At 42.1% G+C, this 18,169-nt stretch overlaps 1 long non-coding RNA gene across 1 annotated transcript; it reads left to right on the forward strand.

Annotated features, from left to right (window-relative positions):
• The first annotated feature begins 1,956 nt into the window (after nucleotides 1-1,956).
• LOC120939599 lies at nucleotides 1,957-2,702 on the forward strand. The gene is made up of 3 exons (XR_005749297.1): nucleotides 1,957-2,000; nucleotides 2,218-2,357; nucleotides 2,522-2,702. It is a non-coding gene; the product is annotated as an uncharacterized LOC120939599 (long non-coding RNA).
• The last annotated feature ends 15,467 nt before the right edge of the window (nucleotides 2,703-18,169 follow it).

Genomic DNA, 18,169 nt, shown 5'->3' on the forward strand with positions numbered 1-18,169 from the left:
TGCCCTTCGGATCATTACCAGGTTTAATAGGCAGAGCAAACATGTGGGCAGGATTATCTCTAAACATTGGCATCTGTTAAGTGTAGATCCATTACTAGCCCCTTATGTACCACTAAGACCCTTGATCACGTACCGTAAAACCAAGTCACTTAAAGATAGCCTTACTCAGAGTGAATACGTGGGTGAATTCCGCACAGATCCATGTAAAAGACCTGGCACCTTCCGATGTGGAGGATGCAATCTGTGTCAATATATGAACATTGGGGACAATATCCTATTACCTGATGGTAAAACTTTCAGACCTTCCCACTTTGCGAACTGCAAAACACCTGGAGTGGTATATTTACTTCCATGCCACTGTGGGGCTTTTTACGTTGGAAAAACAAAACAACCTTTCTTTAAACACGCTTCCAGACATATTACATGTATGCGGAAAGCAGACCCGGACCTTCCCCTGGGGCGCCATATTCGAGACGCCCATGGTGGGATGATCCCTAAAATCAAATTCCTTATTTTGGATAGAATACACCCCAACAGTAGAGGGGGCGACTGGAATAGGACTTTGTTGCAGAGGGAGACAAGATGGATAGCCATGCTAGATGCTACTAGAAAACCAGGCCTTAATGAAATAGTTAGCTATCGCCCTTTTCTGGAGGGGTTCTCCTCCGGGGGATGGCAGGAATAGACTTCTCCACATCCATCCCCCCCTCCTCTCCATTTTGTTTGACCTCTGACTATCCATGCTCTACTATGTACGACCATTTTTTGTACACTTATTTGCTGTATAATGCTTCGCGGGTGAGGGTATCTGTTTGGCCTCCACCTGACGCACGTGGGGGGCATTTCATGAGCACCTACGGTTCACCACCTGGGTTTCGTTATGTTTGCCCCCCATATTTGCAGTCATTTCTGCTTTCTTGCGTCAGCGCACACTCCATGCCGGCTGCTTCCCAATTTTGGGGCGATATCCGGCATGCCCTGTGCGAAAGGCCCTCTCCATCCCCCTTCCTTCCTTTCTTCCTTCCCACTTTTTTTTTTTTGGTCCCGTATTGATGGCATTGTCATCCTAATTCGGGTTATATACTTGTGTAAGGGTGGATTTGCACTGGCAATATCACTTATTTAAGTGATATCTCCTCCCTTTATTATTTTTAATTTTTTATTTTATTTTCATTTTTTGATCAATGTCATATATGGAATCACCATATTGACATTGATATAATTGCGTCCACTTGCGGACTTTATGCCCGTTTGCCGCGATTGCGTCATCATGCCAACGCTACTATATGTGTCATTGCAGCAATGGTGTTACCATGCTGATCGACACATGCGTACTACACTTGTGCCATCAATGGGCTCTACTTGGGCCCTTTGTGGACGTCCATATTTTTGACTATCATGGTGTCTGTTAAATTTATTTGGACTGTGTAGGCATTAATGTTCGAGTGTAGTCACCGCACTGATATTAATGTGCTGGTGTCCACTTGCGGGCTTCATCACAATTGCGTCATTTCCGCAATTGCATCATTACGCAGCGCGTGCGCGCGCATTCGCCTAAGCCGCTAATGTACTTTATTCAAGCCCATCACGTTTTTTTTCCCCAAGACGCAATTGCGTCACTACGCAGCACGTGCACGCGCGCATGTGCCATAGCCACCAATGAACTCTATTTAAGCCCATTGCAGACGCTATTGTCTCTGACTGTCATGGCGTCTGCTGAACTTATGGAGACTTCTCACATGCAGGTAGGACCACTGGTTGTTGATGTTTGGCTTATTGTTTGTTTTTGGTGCTGTGCCTTTATGCACACTTCACCAGACAAGCCATACATATTATTTATATATACTCTTAAATTCCTTTTTCCAGTGATCTCTGCTTGCGATCACCCAGCAATCCACCCTTCCTGAATCATAGGATAATCTGGGTAGTTTGTCTCCTTGTGGCTGAACTTTTGCTCTCTGGCACATGCATACCCTCTCCTATATGGATTTCCATATCTGGTAAGTTACTCTCCATTTTTGGATTACCAGCTCTATGGGGTTACTCTTCCTTGCTATAAATGTGTGTCTGCATTTAGTTCTTTGATTTGAATGCAACAAATAATGATATATACATATTATATATATATATATATATATATATATATATATATATATATATATATATATATATATATATTTTTTTTTTTTTTTTTTTCTCTTTCCCTTCCTTCCCTAGGCGTGGACCTTTTTGGTAGGCTATGATTGTATATCCTCCCCGTGAACACAGAGACATTGATCTCCATATACAGCATTCTCCCCTTGTTTTTGGCGTACTTTCACACTGAGACAGGATTCTATCTACAGATCTTATTGACTGTAAGTAGCTTATATCTGTTTTGATAAATGACATAGTTGTATGGCTGTCCTTTTCTTGTCTCCCCTTCCCCATTTTTTTAACAATTTCGGTCACTTGAGTTGTAAATATTGTTTAAGTTGAATTTTTTTCTATGTAATATGTGTATATATCTCTTTTCTAATAGACATGTATTTCTCTGACACAATGATCGTCTGTAATACCCCTTGAAGAAGGATCACAGATACCGAAACGGCTGTCGGGTTGGACCAATTTTTGTCTCATGTCTGTTTTATTGCTTTACAAATAGGATCTGTATACCACTTGCATGTGGTCTTTTATCCTTGCTAGGACACGTTACGATGTCCTGACTTGAATTATTTAAATAAATTTGCTATATATTTTTCTACTCATTCACGTGTTTGTGTCACTTATAAAGTCCCACCCTTGAGGGGGTATTTCATGTTTTTTCCATAACTCTAGGGATGTGGTGACTTACAAACACTGACATTCTCCTGATTGTGGGGTCCCTCTTTTTCATTCACACCTAGGCGTTTTGTCGCCTGTAGTGTGACGCCGCAGCAGCCCCGAGACGCTGGAGGGATGAAAACACATTGCCCTCTATGGAGATGGTTCACATCTCCACGCCGAACGCCGTACGCCTGCCGCCTGAAAAAAAGTCCCGGACCTTTTTTTCAGGCGGCTTTCGGCGTTCAGCATAGGAGATGTGAACCATCTCCATAGAGGGGGTGAGGCTGCATTCACAATCGCTGCGTTTTGTCGCCGCAAATCGCGGTACAAAATGCTGCAATTTGTCGCCGCAATTCGCGGGACAAAACGCCGCGATTTTGTACGCCTAGGTGTGAATGTAGTCTAAGGGTCTGACTTGCAATCTGAGGTGATCCCATACCAGTAAAAAAAAAAAAAGAAAAACAGGTAAATGTCATTGAATTCTAAGGGGCAGATCCACAAAAGGATTACGCCGGCGTATCTACTGATACGCCGGCGTAATTTAAAATTTCCTGCGTCGTATCTTTGTTTTGAATCCTCAAAACAAGATACAACGGCATCTGGGATCGATCCAACAGACGTACGTCTTAGTACGCCGTCGGATCTAAGCTGCAATTTTTCGGCGGCCGCTAGGTGACGTTCCCGTCGAAATCTGCGTCGAGTATGCAAATTAGCTAGTTACGGCGATCCACGAACGTACGTCGGCCTGGCGCATTTTTTAACGTTGTTTGTGTTCGGCTTTTTCCGGCGTATAGTTAAAGCTGCTGTTCTGAGGCGTACTCAATGTTAAGTATGGCCATCGTTTGCGTAGGTCGGTCGCAAATAGGAATTTGCGTAGAATGACGTCACCGTCGTAAGCATTGGCTTGTTCCGGGTTAATTTCGAGCATGCGCACTGGGATACCCCCACGGACGGCGCATGCGCAGTTTAAAAAAAACGTTGTTTACGTCGGGTCACGACGTATTTACATAAAACACGCCCCCATCACTTCCATTTGAATTCTGCGCCCTTACGCCGCAACAGATACACTACGCCGCTGTAACTTATGGCGCAAATTCGTTGAGGATTCGAATGGAATAACTTTACGCCTGAAAATGCCTTACGTAAACGGCGCATCTTTACTGCGACGGGCGCACGTACGTTCGTGAATAGGCGTATCTATGCATTTACATATTCTACGCCGAACTCAACGGAAGCGCCACCTAGCGGCCAGCCTAAATATTGCACCCTAAGATACGACAGCGCAAGAATACACTTAAACTTAGGACGGTGCAGATTCCGAGTTAGGTCGGCGTGTCTACTCATACGCCGGCCTAACTCTTTCTGAATCCACCTATTAAACCCATCTAAGATACGACGGCTTGCGCCGTCGTATCTTAGGGTGCAATATTTAGGCTGGCCGCTAGGTGGCGCTTCCGTTGAGTTTGGCGTAGAATATGTAAATGCATAGATACGCCTTTTCACGAACGTACGTGCACCCGTCGCAGTAAAGATACGCCGTTTACGTAAGGCATTTTCTGGCGTAAAGTTATTCCATCAAATAGCTGGACTAGTAATGTTAAGTATGGATGTCCCGCGTCAAAATTTTAAAATTTTACGTCATTTGCGTAAGTTGTCCGTGAATAGGGCTGGACGGAATTTACGTCCACGTCGAAACCAATACGTCCTTGCGGCGTACTTTGCCGCAATGCACACTGGGATATGTACACAGACGGCGCATTCGCCGTTCGTAAAAAACGTCAATCACGTCAGGTCACCCCCCATTAACATAAAACACGCCCCCTCAGCCTAATTTGAATTAGGCGCGCTTACGCCGGCCACATTTACGCTACGCCGCCGTAAGTTAGGAGGCAAGTACTTTGTGAATACAGTACTTGCCTATCTAACTTAAGGTGGCGTAGCGTAAATACGATACGCTACGCCGCCTTAAAGATGCGGCGGTCTTTCTGAATCCACCTATTAATGTTTTACTTTAAGCCTGGGTTCACACTATTGTGACTGCTGTGCCAATCATATGCAATGTCTGTGCAATGCAAGTTCAGCCATACTGTTGTATGGCTGAACCCACATTGGATTCAGATAAAAAAGGGGCAGGGACTTTTTTTTTTTCACACTGAAATCGGATTGCATGGGTGTTCTTACCCATTCGATCTGATTCCTGTGCGTATCCACAGCTCGCACTGGTTTCTGTGAACCGATCTGCGAGTGTCATTAACATTGTATTGACACCCACAGCAGTTCACAGAGGGCAGTGTGAACTGCCTGGGGTAGAGATGTGATGTGGGAACCAGCGCTGGAATCGCGCTGGTTCCCGCATTGCTAAAGTGTGAACCAGTTTTATTTAAAGATCTGCTCCCTAATAAAGTATTTTGTAAACTTTTCTTGAATTTCTACATGCCCCGAGGGCAGTTCCAAGCTCCCTTGTCATTTGTTTGATTTCAGGGAGACCATTTAAAAAAAAAAAAACGCACTGGCAAGAAAAAGGCAATTAGCAGCAGATGTTTTTTTTTTTTTTTTGGTGTACTGCTTTTGTAGGTTTAATACGCCCCTCAAACATGTTATTTAAAGAAATTTAGCATTTTTAATATTGCTCTATAAGCGTTATTAACCATTTGAATGCTGGAAGACTTTACCCTCCTTATGACCAGGCCATTTTTTTGCTATTTGGCAATGTGCTATTTTTACTGATCATTGCGTGGTCATGAAACACTGTACACAAAGTTTATATAATTATTTTTTTCTACACATAGAGATTTCTTTTTGTGGTATTTGATCACCACTGGGTTTTTTTTTGCTATATAAATGCCATTTTTTTTACTTTCTGCTATAAAACATATTTAATAAAAAAAGTATTACATGTCACTGGTATAAACAAAAAAACAAAAATGCATATTGATTGGTTTGTCTGACCGTTCTATCATCTACAAACTACAAACTGTGGGATATATACTGAATTTTCATACATCACGGGACACAGAGCCTTAACTACTTAATTGGTTATGTAGTCTCCACAGGGGATTGGACACTGGCAAACCCAATTAGAATTGAGTTCCTCCCCTATATAACCCCTCCCAAATGGAAAGTACCTCATTTTTTTTTCTCAGTGTCTAAGGTGGTTGGTCACGTTGAACATGTGCTAAGAAGAAAAAGCTCTTTTGATGGTCTTCTGCCGAGGCCTAGAAGCTATAACCAGATCTATGCCTTGGGCCGATATCAAAAGAATAAGATGGGTGGTACCCAGGCCTCATGTAAAGAAGAAACAAGGTTTTCCTGTAATGTCTCTCTGTGGAGGTCTGGGCTCTGGGATCCAGGCTTTGGTGTACTAATGCAACTGTGGCACGAAAAGTTACTGTTTTCTACAGGTCCAGGAATGAGGTTCTTGGGAACTCATGGTAAACCAGAAGGTTGGCACAACATTACCCGCCGTGATGGGTGAAGGCTGGATCTGCTATTTCAGTAGCTTTCCTATAGGCAGGTGGAGAGGGGGATGGCTGTGGTTGCTCATGCCCATGCGTGTGCACTGCACACCTGTGCACAAGCGCCAATAGGCTTGTTTTAAAAGCACAGCACGCCAGAGCCTTCTGCAAAGCGGCATGGACACAGAGCTGTGGGCTGTAAGCATTCCTGTGGATTGAACCAGGCAAACCTAAGACTCCTACTTGGCATCAGGTTGTGCAGTAAGCTAATATTGTGTATTGTAAGACCATAGCACAACAGTGGTTGCATTTTGTGATAGTACCTCTGCTTTGCAGTACAGAACTATGTCCCCCAGAAGAGGTACAAGGGCCAGTAAAAGAGGCACTAGGAGATCCCCGCTTATGGCTAAGGATTCAGAGCATGCCTGCAGTTGAGTTTACCATCCCCCTCTGTCAGTCTGGTAGCAGCCTCACACGATGATCATGTGCCCCTGTCTGGTTTTGCAGCTTCTCCTTTAGCAGCTCCTGTATACGTCACTGAGGATGCTTTAAAGGTTGCTTTGGATGGCTTAGGCCTATTACACACGAGAGGATTTATCCGCGGATACGGTCCACCAGACCGTATCCGCGGATAAATCCTCTCGAGGATTTCCGCGGATTTTGATCGCGCCGCGATGATGACGTGCGCGACGCTGTCATATAAGGAATTCCACGCATGCGTCGAATCATTACGACACATGCGGGGGATCCATTCGGACGGATTGATCCGGTGAGTCTGTACAGACCAGCGGATCAATCCGTTGGGATGGATTCAAGCGGATAGATTTTAAAGCATGTCTTCAAATTTTTATCCACTTGAAATCCATCCCAGGGGATAAAAATCCGCGGAAACAGATCCGCTGGATTGTACACACCAGGGGATCTATCCGCTGGAGCCGGTCCGCGGATCAATTCCAGCGGATGGATCCTCTCGTGTGTACGGGGCCTCAGAAGGAAGGATTACTACTATAATCGCAACCTCCTTAACAGGTGGCAGAAAACGGGGTAGATCCCCTTCATCTGCTCTGGCCCTCTCATCAGATGAACATTCTGAGGGTGAAAAATCCCTTTCTGGAGATGATGATCAGGTGCAGTCTGAGGACTCAGAGGATGAGAAGCTTCCTTCTACCTCTCAGTCGCTAAAGATGCAGGTGCAATATTATGCAGAGATGGTGCATGCCACAAATTGCCTCCTGTTGAAGCTTCTATGTCCTCTATTTCCTCCTTGGAATCTGGGAAATCCCCACAGGCTGCATGCTCTTTTCCAGTTCATCCCTTGCTGGATAAACTGATGTATGATGACTGGGTTCGCCCAGATAAACTGTTTTCTCCTCCTAAGCAGTTTGTCCTCTTTTATTCTATGGAGGAAGGTTTCACTAAGAAATGGGGGGTACCTGCTGTAGATGCAGCTATTTCTTGTGCAAACAAAAGCCTGACCTGTCCTATAGACAATGCTCTGGGCTTTAAAGATCCAACTAATAAAAAGCTGGAATCTTTATTGAAAGCCTCCTCCTCTATGGCCGGTGCTGCAGTACAACATGCAGTTGAAGCGATTGGCATATGTCAGTTCCTCAAGGAAATAATGAAGCAGATGGTTAACCTCCTCCCTACAGAGGAGATTAAGGTTTCTAAGGACCTTCCTAAGGCCCTGTGTTTTGCGATTGATGCGATTATGGACACTGTTCAGCAAGCATCCTGCTTGAATCTCCCGCTGCTATGCAGATCCCTTTGGTTGAAACATTGGGACCTTGGTGGAAGACGCCTGTTTGGGGATGATTTGGATAAATACATCCAAAAGATTACCGGAGGCAGGTCTACTCTGTTGCCAGTTAAAAAGAAGAGTAAGCTCCCTTCATTTAAGTGTTCTCTTTCCCCAGCCCCTGGAATCTCATTGTTCAGGCAGTGGTGATGGCCTCCCCAGTCTAATACTAGGGGAAAGGCCCAGAGCCAAGCCCAAGGGCAGAGAAGGAGTTGGGGTTCAAAATCTTCCCAACAGAACCCCAAAACTTCCCTATGAAGGGGTGCCCCCGCTGGGACGAGTAGGGGGAAGGCTGCTGCAATTTGCAAAAGCCTGGCAGGAAGAAGTTCAGGACAAGTGCTTCATCTCCACGGTGTCCTCAGGCTACAAGCTGGAATTCAGAGAAATTCCGCCTCCCCATTTTCTGAGATCAAGAATTGCCAAAGATCCAGAAAAAAAAGGCCTTTGTTTTTGGCCTTGGAACACCTGTTGTCCCAAGGAGTAATCATAGAGTTAGCCCCAGAGGATCAGGGTTCTACTCAAACCTTTTCACGGTTCAAAACCAAAAGGGGATGTCAGTCCTATTTTAGATCTGAAAAGCCTGAATCAGTTTCTGAACATCCACTCCTTTCAAATGAAGTCTGTTGGTTCAATTGTCTTCACCCTCCAGGGAGGAGAATTCCTGGCATAGACATCAGAGATGCATATCTACATGTGCCAATATTCCCCACTCACCAAAGATTTCTAAGGTTTGCGGTGGATCAGCGAAGGTGTAACAAGAACAATTTGCGCTACCCCTGATATACAAAGAAGTGAAAGTGATGTAAAAAACACACCTGTGAATGCAAAGCAATAATGTTGCCTCTGTTCCCTGTTGATGCCCAATAGGGAGAAACACAGCGTCGGGTGGAGCATCAGGAGCTGACGTCACCACATTCCCAGCTAATCGGCCAGAGCCAAAGCTGTTTTAAACTTTTTTCACCTGGACTTTTTACTTTGTTGCCTAAAGCCTTTTAGATGTCAGTGATTTATCTCCAGCAATTGGAATAAAGAGAACCTTTTTATTACGTCACTTCACTATGAAGCCTTTCTTTTCTCTCCATTTATATCACTTGTAAAACCTCCCCTCCATGTGAGCTCCTTCATTGAGAGATCTGTTTGGAGATCGTGATATCCCTGCCACCTGCAGAGGAGGAAGAGGAATACGAGTGAGCATTTCATCCAGCTGATGTGCCTGAATAATCTTTGGATCTGCTCCTTCACTGAGAGACCTGTCTGGAGAACGTGACATCCCTGCAATCTGCAGAGGAGGAAGAGGGATACGAGTGAGCATTCCATCTAGATGATGTGCCTGAATGATCTTTGGATCTGGTAAGCGGCTATTCACTTATTTGTTGAAGGATAAGATTGAAGGTATCCTCTTATTGGGTTGATTGGTTCAAGCAATTTCTTTCCCCAGGAAGGAACACACGCATGTGGGATGAGCTCATAGGACTATATGCTCTCGAGCATTAGATTACATCACTCAGTTGATTATTTCATTAATTTATCAGGACTCAGCCACCTGTATTTTATTGTTTGGGTTGCGCACTCATTTGTTGTATTTTTTCATTGCAGTGGATCAGCGCTACTTTCAGTTTGTGGCCCTTCCTTTCTGTCTGGCTACGGCACCTCGAGTGTTCATGATAATACATGCCCCACCCCCTGGCAAGGCTGAGGGCACGGGGCATATCAGTAACAGCCAATCTGGATGCTCATAGATCAGTCCGCTACATGCTTGGACCACAATGTGCACATTACCTGAAGGGTCTGGTATGGATTTTTGGGGGAACCCCACACCATTTTTTTTTTAATTTGGCGCAGGGTTCCCCTTAATATCCATACCAGACCTGAAGGGCCTGGTAAAGAAATTTTGGGGGACCCCCATGCATTTTTATTTTGGTTTGTTTTTTCTAATGACTTTTATCTGTATTGCCGGGACCCGACAATTCATTATAGCCGCGAGTAGTTTTAAACTACTTTTTTTTCCTTTAGAATTTTCATTTTGTGCAGGGACTGTTATAAACACAGGAAACATGCACTATTTTACAGGCATACTATAGACACCCCCCAGGTAAGAAATTTAAAGGAATATGTCACGTTTATTGTTTCACTTTAAGCATTATTAAAATCACTGCTCCCGAAAAAACAGACATTTTTAAAACTTTTTTTTTTGCATTGATACATGTCCCATGGGGCAGTCCCCAAACACTTTTTATGACAATAACTTGCATATTAACCTTTAAAATTAACACTTTTGATTTCTCCCATAGACTTTTAAAGGGTGTTTCATGGCTTTCGAATTTTCCACGAACACCCCAAATTGTTCGCTATTCGGTGAACGGGCGAACATAACACTTATCCCTATTTGTGTGTACTTACAAAGCGCATGCATAGACATATTTAAAGGATTAATGCATTTATCTAAAAAGCCCTAAATAAATTACAAATGTTGCCATAAAAATGATGCACTTCACAGTGAGCAAAGCTGTGGCAGCCTACAAACATATTCGGTGCACCTGCAACGCCAGTTACCAAGGCAGGATACATTTTGGGGGATAGGCTTCAGCAGGCATAAATGAGGATGTGGGAATATTGCTACATTATCACCTACTGTACTGCACTGACTTGCAGCAGGTAAAGAAAAAGAAAAGAAGAAAAAAAATACTTTACACAGTACCCTGTGTAAGTTATCCGTGACTTTCTCTTCTTTTAATCCACTTCTCAGTCTGCAACAAAGAAGATACAAACTTCATGTACCAATGATCTATTCTAGAAGCTTCCATTCATTTGCTCAGCTGCAAAGGTGAGGAATGGGAAAAAAGGACAGACTAGCTGCCTGATTACGAATAATTTACACAGGACTAAAAATCTCTAAGTATAGATGAAGGGAATAGCACAGAGCTGAAGAAGGAGAGTAAGATTTGTTCCCTTATTCTTATAGAAGAGACTTTGGCGTTAGGCTCCCATAGAGCTGTATTGTAATCTGTGAACAAAGGGAAGCTGCAAAGCAAGGATTTCATGTTGTGCAGTCATCCCTGGGGTGCCCACAGGAAATAAAGCTGTGAATAAGTAAAAATAAATGAAAATTTTAGAGTACCTTTTTAATGTAAGAAATAATTAGATAGAAGGAATGTAGTTAACTCTAGTTCATGGAATGGGAAGTAAAATTGCATGTACAAAATTATAAAAAAATATGCAATTTAAAATAAGTTTACACATTGCTATTGGTATGGCAGATGGTATGGAAGGGCAATACAGGGTTTTTTCTTTTATCCCTGAAACGTGTTTTGTTCATGAAAATTCGGACTATAAAGATAAATATATATAATGTATTTATTGGCGTATAACACTCACTTTTTTACCCTGAAAATAGAGGGTAAACTGTGCCTGCGTGTTATACGCAGGGGGTAGTGGAAAGTTTTTTTCCTGAAACTCCCCTCTTAAAGTTAGGGTGCGTGTTATACGCCTGTGCGTGTTATATGCCGATAAATACGGTATATAAAAAAAAACACACACAATTACACACATATATATACACACACACACACCATGTACACGCTGCCTGATCCTCAGTCATCTGTGTTTATCTTAAAGTTAAAGTAGTCATGTACTTTATAAAAGTAATGCAGTCATTACTTGAAAGCAATTTAGCCATAAATATAAATGGGATGTCATCCAGAAGGGTGTCACTCAGAATTACTATATTTATACACAAAATCACTGATTGTATCACCCCAACGAATTACCATACAATGTTCCCATGTAATCACCCTTTACCAGTTACAACATAATGCCCACACTCTCCTGAGGTAAATACATTTTGTTGTGGAGGAATTATCAGTGTTCTAGTTGCACAGTGGCTGTTTTTATACATTTCGCAGACAGTCTACTACATTAGACCATATGGGAATGATTATAATCTTTCTACATAATTAAAAGGGGTTGTAAAGGTAAAAAAAAAAAAATCCCTAAATAGCTTCCTTTACCTTAGTGCAGTCCTCCTTCACTTACCTCATCCTTCGATTTTGCTTTTAAATGTCCTTATTTCTTCTGAGAAATTCTCACTTCCTGTTCTTCTGTCTGTAACTATGAACCGTAATGCAAGGCTTTCTCCCTGGTGTGGAGAAAGCCTCTTTAGGGGGGAGGGGGCGAGCAGGAGTGTCAGGACACTCTCTACTTTGCAGATAGAGAAAGGAGCTGTGTGTTAGTGGGCGTCCTGACACTCCTGCTCGCCCCCTCAAGAGGCTTTCTCCACACCAGGGAGAAAGCCTCACATTACTGTGTGTAGTTACAGACAGAAGAACAGGAAGTGAGGATTTCTCAGAAGAAATAAGGACATTTAAAAGCAAAATGGAATGATGAGGTAAGTGAAGGAGGACTGCACTAAGGTAAAGGAAGCTATTTAGGGCAATTTTTTTTTTTATCTTTACAACCCTTTCATATTAGCCCAATGCACCACATGTATATTTATTGTCACAATCACATATACTATTTACTTACAGTAATTTGATATAATATGCAGATGAGGTACCATATGACAGAATCTCGTGGGGGAAACTAAATAGGATACAAAGGCTAATATTATAAGCCCCTCGGAATAGAGAGCACAATTATTATAAAGCATAATCAGTAGGTTAAATTCATTGCATTAAAGAATGCATCCAATTTCCCACACTCTCTTTACACAAAGGCATCTTTTACCTTTAAATGTACACCCTAGCTCTACAGGTAAAAACTAGGTTCAGTGGAATTCACTATATGTATGGTGGTTGATTTCCTCTTAGGATTTTAGCACTCTTTTAGGTCCTTTTTTTATTGTATTTATGTTCTTCAATACAGAGATGTAGTGTTGTAATTCACTCCACTAGGGACTGAATTGGATAGTACTTTAGTACAATAAAATTCAGAATGACTATATTTCTATAAAGATCAGTGCTACAAATCTTGACTCAAATTTTTTTCTTTTTCACAGCCTTAGATTTATGCTGGCCATACACTATATGAAAAATCGGCCAAACCCATTTTCGAAAAACAAACATTCCGCTGTGAGCGCAAACGATAGTGCCATGTAATAAATCGTTCAGTGGACATAAATGAATACATTTTTTTTTTTCGTTTTTTTACATATACCTAGTGCAAACAGTTTAGACAGGAAACACATTAACCTTTCAATTTTTTGTTTGTTCGGCAGAGAATTTCCAAACTTGTCCTTTTTCGGCTCAAAAACGTCCCAACGATTATTGATTTTGTGCCCATTAACTGTCCGAAAAATGAACAAATGACCGAATTTCGGACGACAGCATAACTCTGTCCACAATTAAAGGATACGTGAACTTTAACCACTTAAGGACCGGACTAATATGCTGCCTAAAGACCCAAGGTGTTTTTACAGTTCGGGACTGCGTCGCTTTAACAGACAATTGCGCGGTCGTGCGACGCGGCTTCCAAACAAAATTGGCGTCCTTTTTTTCCCACAAATAGAGCTTTCTTTTGGTGGTATTTGATCACCTCTTCGGTTTTTATTTTTTGCGCTATAAACAAAAATAGAGCGACAATTTTGAAAAAAAAACAATATTTTTTACTTTTTGCTATAATAAATATCCCCCAAAAACATATATAAAAATATTTTTTTTCCTCAGTTTAGGCCGATACGTATTCTTCTACCTATTTTTGGTAAAAAAAATCGCAATAAGCGTTTATCGATTGGTTTGCGCAAAATTTATAGCGTTTACAAAATAGGGGATAGTTTTATTGCATTTTTATAAATTTTTTTTTTTTTACTACTAATGGCGGCGATCAGCGATTTTTTTCATGACTGCGACATTATGGCGGACACTTCGGACAATTTTGACACATTTTTGGGACCATTGTCATTTTTACAGCAAAAAATGCATTTAAATTGCATTCTTTATTGTGAAAATGACAGTTGCAGTTTGGGAGTTAACCACAGGTGGCGCTGTAGGATTTAGTGTACACTTAGTGTGTGTTTACAACTGTAGGGGGGTGTGGCTGTAGGAATGACGTCATCGATCGAGTCTCCCCTATAAAGGGGATCACTCGATCGATGCAGCGCCATAGTGAAGCACGGGGAAGCCGTGTTTACATACGGCTCTCCCCGTTCTTCAGCTTTGGGGAGCGATCGCGACGGAGCGGCTATAAACAAATAGCCGCGCCGTCATCCCGTATCGCTCCCCGAGGGAACCCGACCGCCGCGTGTAGCGGGGGGGGGGTCCCTATCGGACCCCCCACCTGCTAGAAGGCAGGGACATACAGGTACGCCAATGTGCCTGTACATGCCATTCTGCCGACGTATATGTACATGCGGCGGTCGGGAAGGGGTTAAATCAAAGTGCTATAAAATTTTCTGTAGAACTAATTTCTGAGCTTGCTCATCCTAAGTGGTGGCTGGTGCTCACTTTTTTTTGGGGGGGGGGGGGGCGCAAACAAACTGGAAAATACTGAAACAAAAACATTAAATGCAGTCACTGTGCCCATCAAATGCAGCCACTGTGCACATCATATGCAGCCCCTGTGTCCCATCAAATGCAGCCCCTGTGCCACATTAAATGCAGTCACAGTGCCCATCAATTACAGCCACTGTGCCCCATCAAATGGAGCCACTATGCCCATAAAATGTAACCACTGTGTCCATGAAATGTAGCCAATGTGCCCATGAATGCAGCCATTGTGCTAATCATATGCAGCCATTGTGCTCATCATATGCAGCCTCTGTGTCCAACAATTACAGCTACTGTGCCCATGAAATGCAGCCTCTGTGCCCCATCAATTGCAGCCTCTGTGCCCATGAAATGCAGCCTCTGTGCCCATGAAATGCAGCCTCTGTGTCCAATCAATTGCAGCCTCTGTGCTCCATCAATTGTAGCCTCTGTGCCCATAATATGCAGCCATTGTGCCCCCCCGCCCGCCCATGTGCTGTCTGACTGGCACTTACTCCATATTGGGGGGCGGGTCAGGCAGCGGGTGACAGTGGGTAGCATGGATCAGGCGATGGCTCCTGTGTTCTCCGTGTGTCTCTTCTTCGCTTCTGCTAGCTGGCCAATAAACAAAAATAGAGCGACAATTTTGAAAAAAATGAATATTTTTTACTTTTTGCTATAATAAATCCCCCAAAAATATATATAAAAAAAAACATTTTTTTCCTCAGTTTAGGCCGATACGTATTCTTCTACATATTTTTCATAAAAAAAAATCGCAATAAGCATTTATTGATTGCTTTGCGCAAAAGTTATAGCATTTACAAAATAGGGGGTATTTTTATGGCATTTTTATTAATATATTTTTTTACTAGTAATGGCGGCGATCAGCGATTTTTTTTTCTCGGTCCTGCGACATTATGGCAGACACTTCGGACACTTTTGACACATTTTTGGGACCTTTGGCATTTTTATTCAATGCTATAAAAATGCATTGGATTACTATATAAATGCCACTGGCAGGGAAGGGGTTAACACTAGGGGGGCGGGAAGGGGTTAAGTATGTTCCCTGGGTGTGTTCTAACTGTAGGGGGGATGGACTCACTAGGGGAAATGACTGATCTTCTGTTCATACATTGTATGAACAGAAGATCAGCATTTCTCTCGCTGACAGGACCGGGCACTGTGTGTTTACACACACAGCGCCCGGTCCCCGCTCTGTAACGTGCGATCGCGTGTGCCCGGCGGCGATCACGCCCGCCGAGCATGCGCACGGGAGTCGGGGGCGAGTGGCCTGCACGAGAGCCGATGTAGAGCTACAGGCTCTCGCGCAGGGGAGCCGACCTGCCGCCGTAAAACAACGGCGGCTGGTCGGCAACTAGTTAAAGAACTTGGCTGCAAGTTGAAGGGACTGTTTGCAAAATTGCAAAATTGCAACTGTTTTCAAAAATACTCTCTAATTTCTTTAATAAGTAAGAGAAGAATTATTTGGATCCTGGTTGTGTTGTTATACACCTAATCTGGCAATGGATCCTCAGAAATTTCAAGTGTTATGGAAAGGAATTTGTGGTTTGAAATGGTTAGATTTGTCTTTTTATCTCTCTAGATTCAGCCCCAGATATACTAATAGTGCTTTTGGGAGGTAATGACGTGGGTAGAGCAAAAACACTAGATCTTATGTTTGCAATGAAAAGGGATCTGAATACATTTAAATTGTCTACCCCAAATACTACTATAATATTTTTAGAAATAGTCCCAAGACTAATATGGCTTCAAGACGCTCAATTTAAAAATATTGAAAAAAACAGGCGTTGGGTAAACAGATTCATGGAAAAATTCATGCTGCTTATTTGTGGTTTTTCATATAGACATAGGAATTTAGAGGGAGGTTATGAAGGGTTAAACAGGGCAGATGGAGTTCATCTTTCTGATATAGGTTTAGATATTTTCAATGTGGGATTGCAGAATAGCATCGAATCGGTAGGCCAGACTTGATAATTCAAGCCCGGCTGGTGGGGACTTGTTTTTTGATATACGGTATTTCTTGAGTCCTGAAGACCTGTTTATATTTATTATTTACAATTGAGAATTTTATGAATTAATAAAATGATTGAATGGATTTAAGTCATTTACAGTTTACACCAAAAAAAATGCCTCAGACAATTTTATTCCAAGCACATTGTGAGTGTACTGTAGTTATTTATTATAGGTGAAGTGGGTATTTAAGGAGGGATAGGTGTATCCTACATTTCCATGTCCCCCAATCCTTGCCTACTGGGAAGAAATCAAAAAACGGATTAAACATATTACAGAAACTAAAATAGAACTCAAAGCTGCTGCTTGTTTGATTAACATCAATACCCTTATATTCAGTAAGTATACGAAAACACTTTCCAGACACCTATTAACTGCTGCTAAAACCCTCATTCCCCTACATTGAAAAACTACACACATCCCGAAAGTCAAGGATTGGCTGGACAGACTTCACTACATTTACAAAATGGAAGAAATTGTGGTCATGAAAAAAGAAAACAGCACTAATTTTTACAAGACATGGCAACCTTGGCTGTTATTTACTTTCTTGTCTGAATACCAATCACTTAATATATGATTTATCCCATTTGCTCTCCTTTGTTCTAATTGCTTGTCCTAAGAAAGAATAAGAAAGAAAAATGTTCATTGCTCCAGTTAAAAATATGCCTACATTTTTTATTAGTTTATAGTGGATATTTTGTTTGTATTTATTTTACTTTTATTTTATCTTTATTTATTTATTTTTACTCTTTCTATAGTACATTACTGTACCATTACTTATCGTCCTTCCAGTCCTACAGTTAGAACCCAGTTGGGATAGACTGGTCTAGGTCATCAAGGCCCGTACCATGTTTACAAGCACAGCCTTTACAGATCTGATTATATCTCTGCTGTTTTGTTTGTACTGCAACTCTGTCATTTATGCTTTTGCTGTATGTAGGTACTATTTTATTGATATAATAAAAAATTTATAGTTGGAAAAAAAAAATATGCCTACATTGACATGTGTTTACCCATGCTTTTATATCTCCCCCTTTTCCTCCCTCCCTCTTCCCTTTCCTACCTTTCCTGTTTCAATGTCTATTTTCTCATTTATCACCAAACCATAGTAATCATCTATCTGTTATTGTGCAACATCTCCATGTAAACTGGCATTTGTTAACATCTCATTATTGTTTCATGTATTCTACTGTCCAATGTTTGCCTGTTCAATTTTCAAAAAAAAACTTTGATTGTGAAAAAAAGGCAGTTTGGTTGTGAGTATGAAGGTACATTTCATAAATACAATGTGTAAAGGTACAATTTTTTTTTCCTAAATAGCTTCCTTTACCTTAGTGCAGTCCTCCTTCACTTACCTCATCCTTCGATTTTGCTTTTAAATGTCCTTATTTCTTCTGAGAAATCCTCACTTCCTGTTCTTCTGTCTGTAACTCCACACAGTAATGCAAAGCTTTCTCCCTGGTGTGGAGTGTCATGCTCGCTGTAACGGCTACCCGGGCTAGTGAGAGGGTATCAGCCATTGGAGACGTCCTTTTCCCTGGCAAGCTGCGATATGCAAGTACCGCCGGTATCCCCATCCACGAGATCCAGAGAGAGAGAGAGAGTCCCCCTTTCAAGAACGA

The sequence above is a fragment of the Rana temporaria genome, chromosome 5 (genome assembly GCF_905171775.1).
Source record: "Rana temporaria chromosome 5, aRanTem1.1, whole genome shotgun sequence".
Classification (NCBI taxonomy): Eukaryota; Metazoa; Chordata; class Amphibia; order Anura; family Ranidae; genus Rana; species Rana temporaria.